The sequence below is a fragment of the Miscanthus floridulus genome, chromosome 16, assembly GCF_019320115.1.
Source record: "Miscanthus floridulus cultivar M001 chromosome 16, ASM1932011v1, whole genome shotgun sequence".
NCBI lineage: Eukaryota > Viridiplantae > Streptophyta > Magnoliopsida > Poales > Poaceae > Miscanthus > Miscanthus floridulus.
In genome coordinates, this window is record NC_089595.1 from 17,639,214 (window position 1) to 17,651,461 (window position 12,248).

Consider the following 12,248-nt stretch of genomic DNA (forward strand, 5'->3'; position numbering starts at 1 on the left):
TCAACTGATCTATGGGCTGTCCTTGAGCTACCTAGTGCTAGGTTTGACAAGTGTGCACCACACCTAAACCATTAGATTCACCTAGGTCAAGCTACTAGTTCATACCCCCTTAGTAGTACGACCAAAGGAAAAACAAAGTCCTAAACTACTCTAAGTGTCTCCAACGTCAAACAACACTTAGAACTAGTCCGTCCTTAACCTTGTCATCCATCCTTTGAAAACCAAAATGATTTCCATCGAAAGGGGCATGAAAACCATAATTGCCCAATCAATCACCATTACCATGACCAAACTCAAGTTGCCTCTATAAAACACACGTTAGTCACAGTACTCTCATGTTGTCATTAATCACCGAAACCTAACTAGGGGCCTAGATGCTTTTAATCTCCCCCTTTTTATGATTGATGACAACACAACCTTGAGTATGTATAAGAGATGAGTGAGGTTTTGAACATGCTTGGTTTGTATGAGCAATTGACAATAAGAACAAAAGAGGGTTAGGCATGCTTATATGATCCAAGCCAACGCAATGTACTCACAAGATATGAAATAAGCATGAGTACACAAGATAAAGCTCATTTGTATCAGAGTAAAACACGGAAGCAAAGCAAATGAGCATAACAAAATGACATGACATATTATCAAAGTAGAGAGCACACATGTCACATAAGTTCCACAATCACACATATATCACATATAACACAATGCATGAGAGTAAACGTGAATGCATGAAGTATCACACACACAAAATTGAGTCCATCTCACACGCTCCCCCTAAATTTAATGAGTCCATCTCACACGCCCCCCCTAAATCTAACATACTCAAATCTAATGAGTCATCTCACACGCTCTCCCTAAATCTAACATACTTAAATCTAACGAGTCCATCTCACACGCTCCCCCTAAATCTAACATACTCACATACTCACTCCTTCTCCTCTTTGGCGTTAAGCACCAAAACCTAAGGGTTGGACGGCGAGTCAGGAGTAGACGAGTCAGGCGTTGAGGTGTGGTGAGAGATCTGAAACTGAGTTGCATCATCCTCGGACCCTAAACTCAGAGCGGTCGGACCCTCTATCACTAGAAGTGGAGAAGAAGTGGTCTGGGTCTGCTCAGTGGACTCAGTGGCTGGGTCGGCTTGTGGCTCAGAGGGGGTCACTGTAGGAAGTAGAACCAAAATTGCTGCTATCACTGTCACTGAGACCTCAAGAGTGGAGTGACTATCAGAGGCAGCTCCAATGAAACAACAGAGGACGGGATCATCTTAGTAGTCACTGTGACCAGAGTGGCTGTGGTAGGAGCGGGGACTCGAAACTCTGGTTGTGTAGGTTGTCCTATGAGTTCACTAAAAGTAGCACCCAAACTCCTAGAGATAGGGATGTCCATCACTAGCACTAACGTGGACTGAGTAGGAGTGAAGCCCATGACTATAGGAGTGAAGTGCTGAGCCTGCTCTTTCCCTAGTGAAGCGAACCACTAAGACACCTGATGGGTAGGTGAGGCAAACTATGCAGCCGGCTGTCCTTGACTCTAAAACCCACTAGAATGTACAGCTATAGTCACTAGGGTAGTAGTAGTAGTAGGCTGACTGAGCTGCAATGCGTGTTGGTAAGGAGCAATCCCTATGGCAGAAAAGACATGCTGCATGAACCCAAGAAGCTACTACTGAATGACTAACTGCTGTTGCTATTGAAACTGATCCTGGCGTTCCTACACCTAAGCAATGGCAGCTCCTGTCTCCTATGCCTGATGAGCCTGGTCCTACCGCATGCGCTCAAGTATAGCCAGCAAGGCGGGGTCTATCTATGGTGGCTGTGGATGTGGTGGAGCTGAGCTAGAGCCACCGACCTCTCTATCATGCGCACATGGTGGCATATGCAGGATAGGCTAGTAGTCCTCATCTAAGCTATCAGTCGGGTCGCTCTCAACCACGTCCTCTTGTTGTGCCTCTAGCTGCTCTAGCTCTGTCTTAGCAATGGCTTTGACGGCCTCATCCTGCTCAGCTACAATCTCTGGCACCTCTGGTCTATGGCTTGGCTAGCTAGGAGTCCTCCCACGACTATGACATAACAGCTGGCTCATATCATACTGTGGGAACTCTATAGTAGCACCACTCAACTCAGCCACTATCTCTAGGGACTTCTGTGAAACTGCCTGCCTAATAAGAAATATGATCCGGTGAGCATATGCCAACTAACGATGGCCTCTAAAACCCTCTACTAAGGTATCCTCCATCTTTGAAAGCATCACATCCCAAATATCAAACACTATCTAGGAGACCAAGTGGTGGACTAGCCAAAGCTGAATACGGGTCAGTCGCTCTCGGTAGCCACTCCTCGGGAGCAAAGACCTCCTCATGACTGCATTAATGATACGAGTTGTAGGTGTAAGGTCATGTGGTGTCTGGCTCGATCCCTCTCCAAACGGCTCAGTGAAGCAAGCCCTGACCAAGTCTATAGGTGGCTCTGTCTCTCCATAACAGATCTCATGAATCCAAATAGGAGACTCTAGAATCCTCAATATCTCTCTTGTCCTCTAGCTCTGTAGCCTATAGTCATGACCCCTGAAGGCAAAGTGAATAAACCTATGCCTCGGGTCAATCCACAAGGAAGCATAAAACTCTTTGACCCATGACAGAACATACCGACCAATCTATCCTAGAAGATCTGCTAGACCTGGCAGGTAGCTGAGTTGGGGACGGATCTGCTCTCCTGCAATAGCAACTATAGCCTCTAACGAGCAAACTCTCTGTGATCTAAATGCCACACCACTGTTGAGGTAGGCATTGTAGAAATCCTCTTGTAGCACTGTGTAGAACTACTCTGAAGCACGCTCATCCTGCCTCAGCAGAAACCACTCCTCAAACACCACAAAACAGAGCTGCTGCACTGAAAGATCTAGTTTGGTTTTGGTGAATTGATGAAACCGTAAGTGCTAACCTAATTTATCTAAGTGATCATGAGATAGGTAGCACTATTCCAAGTGGTAGAGCAATGATGAAGATTATGATGATGGTGTGACCATGGTGATGATCAAGTGCTTGGACTTGGAAAAGAAGAAAGAGAAACAAAAAGCTCAAGGCAAGCAAGTGAACCTCGGTGAAAAATCATTATGTCACCTCTTGTCACCGGGACTCTATTGTAATTGATTGGCTTCATCTTATGATTAGCGCACCTCTCTACATGACGGTATAAACATCTCAACCACTTGTGTATTTACATTCATAGTATGGCTAAGCTCTTTAGTGTAATTAGTTTTGAGAGATAGCTTGTGTCGTATCTAGTGGTTAGTGAGTTTCTTTACTTAGTCATTGAGAGCTCACTAACTTAGTGTAGTGACATAGACTTTGTGTGCCTAGAGATCATAGAGACTAGAATTGTGGTAGGTGGCTTGCATTTTAGTAGGCTAGCGCAACATTTGCTTCACCTCATAATTGCCTAACCATTTTGTTTAGTGTTGTTGTAGAAATTTGTATAGGCTATTCACCCTCTCTAGCTATTAGGATCTTTTAAGTGGTATCAGAGCCGTGGTCACTGTGATTTAGGGCTAAACAACCTTCGGTGTCAAAAAGGCTCAGATCAACAACACCAAGAAGTCACCCAATTTGATGGCACAAACTATCCTTATTGGAAGGCTAAGATGACAACATATATCAAGTCAATCAATAGAAGAGTGTGGAAGGAGGTGGAGACCAGAATTGAGATAGCCGATCTGGAGAATCCCACCACGGCCGAAGAAGTTCTTCTTCAAAAACAATGACATTGCTCTTAGTGTCATTCATGATGCTATTGATGAGAGAACATTTGAGCAAATCAAGAACATTGAGATGGCTCATGAAGCTTGGAAGAAGTTGGAAGAATCATTTGAGGGCACTCAAGCTATGAAGGGTGACAAGGCATACATCCTCAAGGAGAAGTTTGCTAGTTTCAAGATGAAGGATGATGAAAGTGTGCCGGAAATGCTCCATAGGCTTCAAGTGCTTCTCAATGATCACAAAGCACTTGGAGAAGAAGTGAAGGACAAGGACTTCTCCCATAAGTTCTTGAGCTGCTTACCCGCAAGATTTGGCATGTTGGTCACCTTGCAAGTGAGGATTGGTTTGGACACCATGGCACCAAACCAAGTGTTGGGAGATGTGATGACCGATGACACTTATAGAGATGGTGAGAAGGAAGAAAAGAAGGAGAAGAAATATGAGAATAAGGATGACAAGAAGAAGAGTGTGGCATTCAAAGCCACATCATCTAAGGGGAAGGCTAAGCAAGATACATCAAGTGAAGATGATGGCTCATGGGATGATGATGATGATGAGAAGATGGCTCTCTTTGTCAAGAGATTTGACAAGTTCATGGTGAAGAAAGGCTACCGTTCTATAAGAAAGAAGTCTTCATCCAAGAACAAAGAAGAGTCAAGGAGGTGCTTCAAGTTTTGAAGCAAGGATCATCTTGTTGCTCAATGCCCATACAATAGCAACAATGATGATGAGGACAAGAAGGGCAAGAAGAAGGACAAGAAAGAGAAGAAGGACAAGATGACCTTCAAGAAGAAGAAGGGTGGTTCATATGTGGTCACTTGGGATAGTGATGCTTCCTCAAGTGATGATGATGATGATAGTGATGATGACAAGACTACCAACAAGAAGGCTCTTGCAAACATTGCTATCAATGAGAAGCCTTCTCTCTTCGACACTCCATCATGTTTCATGGCTAAGGCCACTAAGGTACAATCCGATGATGAGTGTGATGATGAGGACATGATAACGAAAATGAAAATGAAAGTGATAGTGATGATGATGAACCTACTAAAGCTAAACTACTTGACAAGTTAGATGATGCTAAGAAACATTTTGACATTAAGAGAAGGGAATGCAAAAGCTTGCGTAAGGAACTAAACACCCTTAAGCAAGCCTTTGATGAGCTCAATGTATCTCATGAGAGTCTAAAGGAAGACCATGAGGAGCTTGGCAAGGTTCACAAGAAGCTTGAAAAAGCTCATTCCTCTCTACTTAATGAGCAAAATGAGAAGAAGCATGTTGTAACATGTGAAGTAGGCTTAACATGTGACATAATTGAAGAATCATCATATAAGCCTATCATTGTTGTTCCCACTAACCCTTCTTGTAGCACATCCACTTCTACCTCATCTAGTAGTGATGGTTTCACTTGTGATGCCTCACTAATGGTTGAGAATGAGACACTCAAGAAGGAGGTAAAAGAGCTCAATCACACCTTGGCTAAAGCCTATGGTAGTGAGGATCGCTTGCTTATGTGCTTGGATAGCCAAAGAGCTTCTCTCTATAAAGAGGGATTGGGCTATACCCCCAAGAAATACAAGGTGACCTTTGCTCCTCATAAGACTAGTTTTGTGAAGAACAATGGTCGGTTTTACACTAGTTGCAAGCAAGTTGGTCATGTAGAGCAAAAGTGCATGAAAAAGAAGCCACAAGCCAATGTATCCTCAATTAAGCTTGATTCTTTCTATGTGCTTACTAAGGGTACAAATAGTGTGAAGGCTCAGTTCATTGGTGCACCATGGATGGGCTCAAAGAAGAAAGCCATTTGGGTGCCAAAGAGCTTAGTAACTAACCTTCAAGGACCCACGCAAGTTTAGGTACCTAAAAAGAATTTATCTTCTTTTGTAGGTCAATTACAAAGCTAGAGGAAGGTATTGTGTTCTTGATAGTGGGTGCACTCAACACATGACCGGTGATGCAAGAATGTTCAACTCAATCAATACCAATGGCAATGATGGTTATGATAGTATTACATTTGGTGATAATGGAAAAGGCAAGGTCAAAGGGCTTGGTAAGATTGCAATATCCAATGACATGAGCATATCCAATGTGTTGCTAGTTGAAAGCTTGAACTTCAATTTGCTATTCATGGCTCAATTGTGTGATCTTGGATTCAAATGCATATTTGGGGTAGATGATGTAGAGATCATAAGTGTAGATGGATCTAATTTGATCTTCAAAGGCTTTAGATATAAGAATCTATACTTGGTTGATTTCAATGCTAGTGATGCTCAATTGTCAACATGCTTGTTCACTAAGTCTAGTATGGGTTGGTTATGGCATAGAAGGCTTGGTCATGTTGGAATGAAACAATTGAATACATTGGTTAAGCATGACTTGGTTAGAGGCTTGAAAGATGTTGTGTTTGAGAAGGACAAGCTTTGTAGCTCTTGTCAAGCCAGCAAACAAGTTGGAAACACCCATCCTAAGAAAAGCATGATGAGCACTAGTAAAACATTTGAGTTATTGCACATGGATTTATTTGGGTCAACACAATACACTAGCATCGGTGGAAATAAATATGGCTTTGTGATAGTGGATGACTATACAAGATACACTTGGGTATTCTTTCTAGTGGACAAGAGTGATGTATTTGCAACATTCAAATCATCTATCAAGGGCATACACAATGAGTTTGAAACAACCATCAAGAGGGTTAGAAGTGACAATGGTAGTGAGTTCAAGAACACTAGAATTGATGGGTTGTGTGATGAGTTTGGAATTAGACATCAACTCTCGGCCAAGTACACTCCACAATCAAATGGCCTTATTGAGAGGAAGAATAGAACACTCATTGATATGGCAAGGTGTATGCTTAGTGAGTACAATGTAAGTCAATCCTTTTGGGCCGAAGCTATCAACATGGTTTGCTATTGTAGCAACCGCTTGTATTATCGCCCATTGAAAGAGAAGACACCCTATGAGCTCATGAATGGCAGAAAGCCCAACATTGCATATTTTCAGGTCTTTGGTTGCAAATGCTATATCTTGAAGAAATACACTAGATTAGGCAAGTTTGACAAGAAATGTGATGAAGGGTTCTTACTTGGATACTCCACTACTAGCAAAGCATATAGAGTTTGGAATTTGGAAAGTGGTACTCTTGAAGAAGTGCATGATGTTGAATTTGATGAAACCAAGGGTTCCCAACATGAGAATGAGAACTTGGAAGATGTTAGAGATATTCAACTTTCAAATGCCATGAAAAACATGGATGTTGATGAATTAAGGCCTAGACAAGTGAATAATGATGAAGATGATCAAGTGCAAGTGCTCTCTAACTCAAATGTGCAAGTTGATACTAGTCAAGCAAGTATAAGTGGCTCTCATGACAATGAACAAGATCAAGTGGCTAGTACATCATCTCAACCTAATGATCAAGCAAGTGCAATCAATCAAGTTCCAATACTCCAACCAACTAATATTGCAAGAGGCCATCCATTGGACACTATAATTAGAGATATTTTTAGAGGTGTGCAAACTAGATCAAAATTGGCATCATTTTGTGAGCATTTCTCATTTGTGTCATCCATTGAACCAAAGGAGATAAAAGAAGCATTGAAGGATGTTGATCGGGTGAATGCTATGCATGAAGAATTGAATAACTTCATAAGAAATTAAGTATGGGAATTAGTGGAAAGACCAAAGAACCACAATGTGATTGGAACCAAATGGGTCTATAGAAACAAGCAAGATCAAGATGGGATAGTAGTAAGGACCAAAGCAAGATTGGTAGCACAACGCTATACATAAGTTGAAGGTCTTGACTTTAGAGAAACATATGCCCCAGTTGCTAGATTGGAAGCAATTAGAATCTTGCTAGCCTATGCTTGTGCCCACAACATAAAGCTCTATCAAATGGATGTCAAGAGTGCATTTCACAATGGCTACATCAATGAAGAAGTTTATGTTGAGCAACCTCCCAGTTTTGAAGATGACAAAAAGCCCGACCATGTGTACAAGTTGAAGAAGGCATTGTATGGCTTGAAGCAAGCACCTAGAGCATGGTATGAGTGGTTAAGGGACTTTATACTCTCAAAGGGATTCATGATGGGTTAGGTTGACACCATTCTCTTCACCAAGAAGATTGGCAAGGACTTGTTTGTGTTGCAAATCTATGTTGATGACATCATATTTGGATCAACCAATCAAGACTTTTGTGAAGAGTTTAGGAAGATGATGGCTAATGAGTTTGAGATGTCCATGATTGGAGAGTTGAGTTACTTCCTTGATCTTCAAATCAAGCAATTGAAGAATGGTACATTTGTGAGTCATGGCAAATACATCAAAGATATTCTCAAGAAGTTTGGCATGAGTGATAGCAAAGCCATTAGCACACCAATAGGAACAAATAGCAATTTGGATAGTGATGCAAGTGGCAACATGGTGGATCAAAAGTTGTATCGGTCTATGATTGAAAGCCTACTCTATGTGACCGCATCAAGGCCAGATGTCATGTTTAGTGTATGCATGTGTGTAAGATTTCAAGCCTCACTAAGAGAAAGTCATTTGAAGGCTACACAGAGAATATTGAGGTACTTGAAGCATACACAAAATATTGGTTTGTGGTATCCCAAAGGAGCAAAGTTTGAGCTAATGTAGGATGCAAGGTTGAAAGGAAGAGCACCTCAGGCACATGTCAATTATTGGGAAGATCATTTGTTTCATGGTCATCAAAGAAGCAAAATAGTGTTGCATTATCAACCACTGAAGCCGAATACATATCCATCGGTAGTTGTTGTGCACAAATACTTTGGATGAAGGCTACCTTGAATGACTTTGGAATCAAGTTCAAGAAAGTACTATTGCTATGTGATAATGAGAGTGCAATCAAGCTAACCAACAATCCGGTTCAACATACAAGAACAAAGCACATTGATGTCCGCCATCATTTCATAAGAGATCACCAACAAAAAGGGGACATTTGCATTGAGAGTGTGGGCACCGAAGATCAACTTGCCGATATATTCACGAAGCCATTGGATGACAAAAGGTTTTGCAAGCTAAGGAATGAGTTAAACATATTGGATTTCTCAAATATGTGTTGATGCACCCCCCCCCCCACTTATGTGAAATGCCTCTCCTTCTACCAATCTAAGGTAAAAGTTGATTGGCATGGCATACATCCTTTGCTAAGGACTTGTTTAGTGCATCTAGTCATTCCTCACATGTTATAGGCCCATTCATGAAAATCAAATGAATTTGATGTGTGTATGGTACCACTATTGCTTCTATGCTTGACTTGATCAAGTAGTAGCATATGACATGTTTGTGGGCTTGTGAACCTAGTGTTTGATCTAGAAAATGAGCTATAAGTGTTTAACTCAACATGGTACAAGATAACCCTTGAAATGAGGTGTGAAGAAGCTTGTCCTTGGATCAAACCGAGTTAAACATATTTGGCAAGTGTTCTAAATTAAACCAAATTTGATAAAATGATCCTCACCCCATTGATTGACATTGATAATCTTAACCTATCTAAAATTTGAACCTTTATGGTCATTGATGACAAAGGGGGAGAGAAACAAAGATATAAGTGATAGGGGGAGAAGTAATCACTAAGGGGGAGAACTTTGACATAGGGGAGAGATATGACAAAGTAAGAACTTTGACATAGGGGGAGAGATATGACAAAGTAAGGGGATCAATTTGAGCACACAAGTAGGGGGAGCAAGCTCATAAACTTGATTGGTGCATTTGAAAGTGCATTTCATAAACTTGATTAGTGCATTTAAAAGTGCATTTCATATCTTGATTGGTGCATTTGAAAGTGCATTTCATATGTTTGCTTGCATGGCACAAGTTTTAAATTTCAATATCCATGCTTGTGTGGTGTGTGCTAGTTGTAGGTTTGAATGATGAAATGAAAAACTAGCATGCATAGGTTGAGTAACTAGACTTGTGTTTATATTATGAAAACGAGACCCTTGCTTCTAATGTTGATCTCATGGGGTATTCTAGTTTTTATGTGCATGTCTAGTTACTAATGGTGCTAAGGATAGTATATTGGTGCACTCCGATTGGTATCACACTTCAAAGGTCCATCTCTTATACCTTAGCATCATTTGGTAGACATTGACTTCTACATTTCCTATCCAAGCATATGTGCAAGCTTCAATCCAAACTCTTAGCACATATGTAGGGGGAGTAATTGCTACCGATTAGGGTTCATGAAACTTGTCCATATTCTTTTACACATGGTAAATATGCTTGGGTAAGCAACATGGATTCAATTGAAATTCAATTCATATCTTTGTGAAAGGGTTGTCATCAATTACCAAAAAGGGGGAGATTGAAAGCTCTAGTTTGGTTTTGGTGAATTGATGAAACCCTAAGTGCTAACCTAATTTATCTAAGTGATCATGAGATAGGTAGCACTATTCCAAGTGGTGGAGCAATGATGAAGATCATGATGATGGTGTGACATGGTGATGATCAAGTGCTTGGACTTGGAAAAGAAGAAAGAGAAAAACAAAAAGCTCAAGGCAAAGGTGAAATTTGATAGGAGCTTTTTGGTTTGGTGATCAAGACACTTAGTGAGTGTGATCACATTTAGGATTGATATCCGTACTATTAAGAGGGGTGAAACTCATATTGAAATGTGGTTATCAAAGTGCCACTAGATGTTCTAACTCATTGCATATGCATTTAGATCTAGTGGAGTACTAACACCCTTGAAAATGTTTGTGAAAATATGCTAATACACGTGCACAAGGTGATACACTTGGTGGTTGGCACATTTGAGCAAGGGTGGAGAAGTTAGTGAAGTAAAGGAGGTGTTTGTCACTGATTTTCAGTGACCGAACGCTGCTCTCGCAGTGACCAAACGTAGGCTTGTGAGTCCGATCAGTAGAGGCCGAGGCAGTGTAACCTAGGGTATTGCACCGAACCCTGTGAAGGGTCCGGTCGAGATGCACCGGACGCATTCGGTCATGATTTGTCCTCTCTAGAACCTCTCTGGAAGTGACCAGACTCTAGGCATAGATGCGTCCGGTAATCTCAGCAGAGCGTCTAGTCACGGCATAGCAGTGGTGTGCGCGCATGGCTGACTTGGCACCAGCGCGTCTGGTTTGCACGATGGCGCGTCCGATCGTGACTTAAAGCGTGTGAGAACGACTACTAGCTATTGGCATTGCGTAGCGGGCATTTGAAATGGGTGTAACATGTGGATGGCATTAGATGACCGAACGCTGAGGCATGCGTCTGATTACATCTAATCGGTGCGTCCGGTCGCCCCGAGTTGGGTTGTAGTGAGAGCCCAATGGCTCTATTTCGTGGAGGCTTCTACTTAAGCCCCATGGCCGGCTTAAGCTCACTCTCTTGGCCATTTGCATTGACATAGCAACCTTATGAGCTTAGCCAAAGCCCTCCCACTCATCTCCATCATAGATTGATTATCTTTGTGAGATTGGGAGTGAATCCAAGTGCATTGCTTGAGTGATTGCATCTAGAGGCACTTGGTATTCGTGTTTTGTTGCGGATTTCGCTTGTTACTCTTGGTGGTTGCCGGCACCTAGATGTCTTAGTGCAGTGAGGATCATCAAGCGGAGGAAGGTGCTTATCTCCGGCTCCGATCATGGTGATTATGAGGGGTTCTTGATCTTTCCCCGGCGGAGAGCCAAAAGATACTCTAGTGGATTGCTCGTGGCTTGTGTGATCCTCATCTTATGTTGGTTGTGCGGTACCCTATTGAAGGTTTGGCGTATGATGCCAATTAGCGTATGAACCTCCAAGTGAGTGTATCGCCACAATGGGGAGTAGCTTGCCGGCAAGCAAGTGAAGCTCGGTGAAAAATCATTGTGTCACCTCTTGTCATCGGGACTCTATTGTAATTGATTGGCTTCATCTTGTGATTAGCACACCTCTCTACACAGTGGTATAAACATCTCAACCACTTACGTATTTACATTCATAGTGTAGCTAAGCTCTTTAGTGTAATTAGTTTTGAGAGCTAACTTGTGTTGTATCTAGTGGTTAGTGAGTCTCTTTAGTTAGTCATTGAGAGCTCACTAACTTAGTGTAGTGACATAGCCTTTGTGTGCCTAGAGATCATAGAGACTAGAATTATAGTAGGTGGCTTGCATTTTAATAGGCTAGCGCAACATTTGCTTCGCCTCATAATTGTCTAACAATTTTATTTAGTGTTGTAGAAATTTTTATAGGCTATTCACCCCCCTCTAGCCATTAGGACCTTTCATGCACCTGCCTAGTTGTGGCTGCCCTTAGGTCCAAGTGTACCACTGGAGGCAGACCTATGGTCTGGCAGATGGACGAGAGCCACATCTCTGTGTCTGAGGCCTCGATGATACCTAGGTGTGAGTGTGACTGGAGCGTCAAAGTTGTGGCTGCTCTACCTCCTCTGCCTACTGCTCGTTCTCTTCCGAAGGCTCAACCTCCTCCACTCGAGTGACCTCTAGTGCATCCTCTAGAGCAACATGCCGACTTCCAAGCAAGA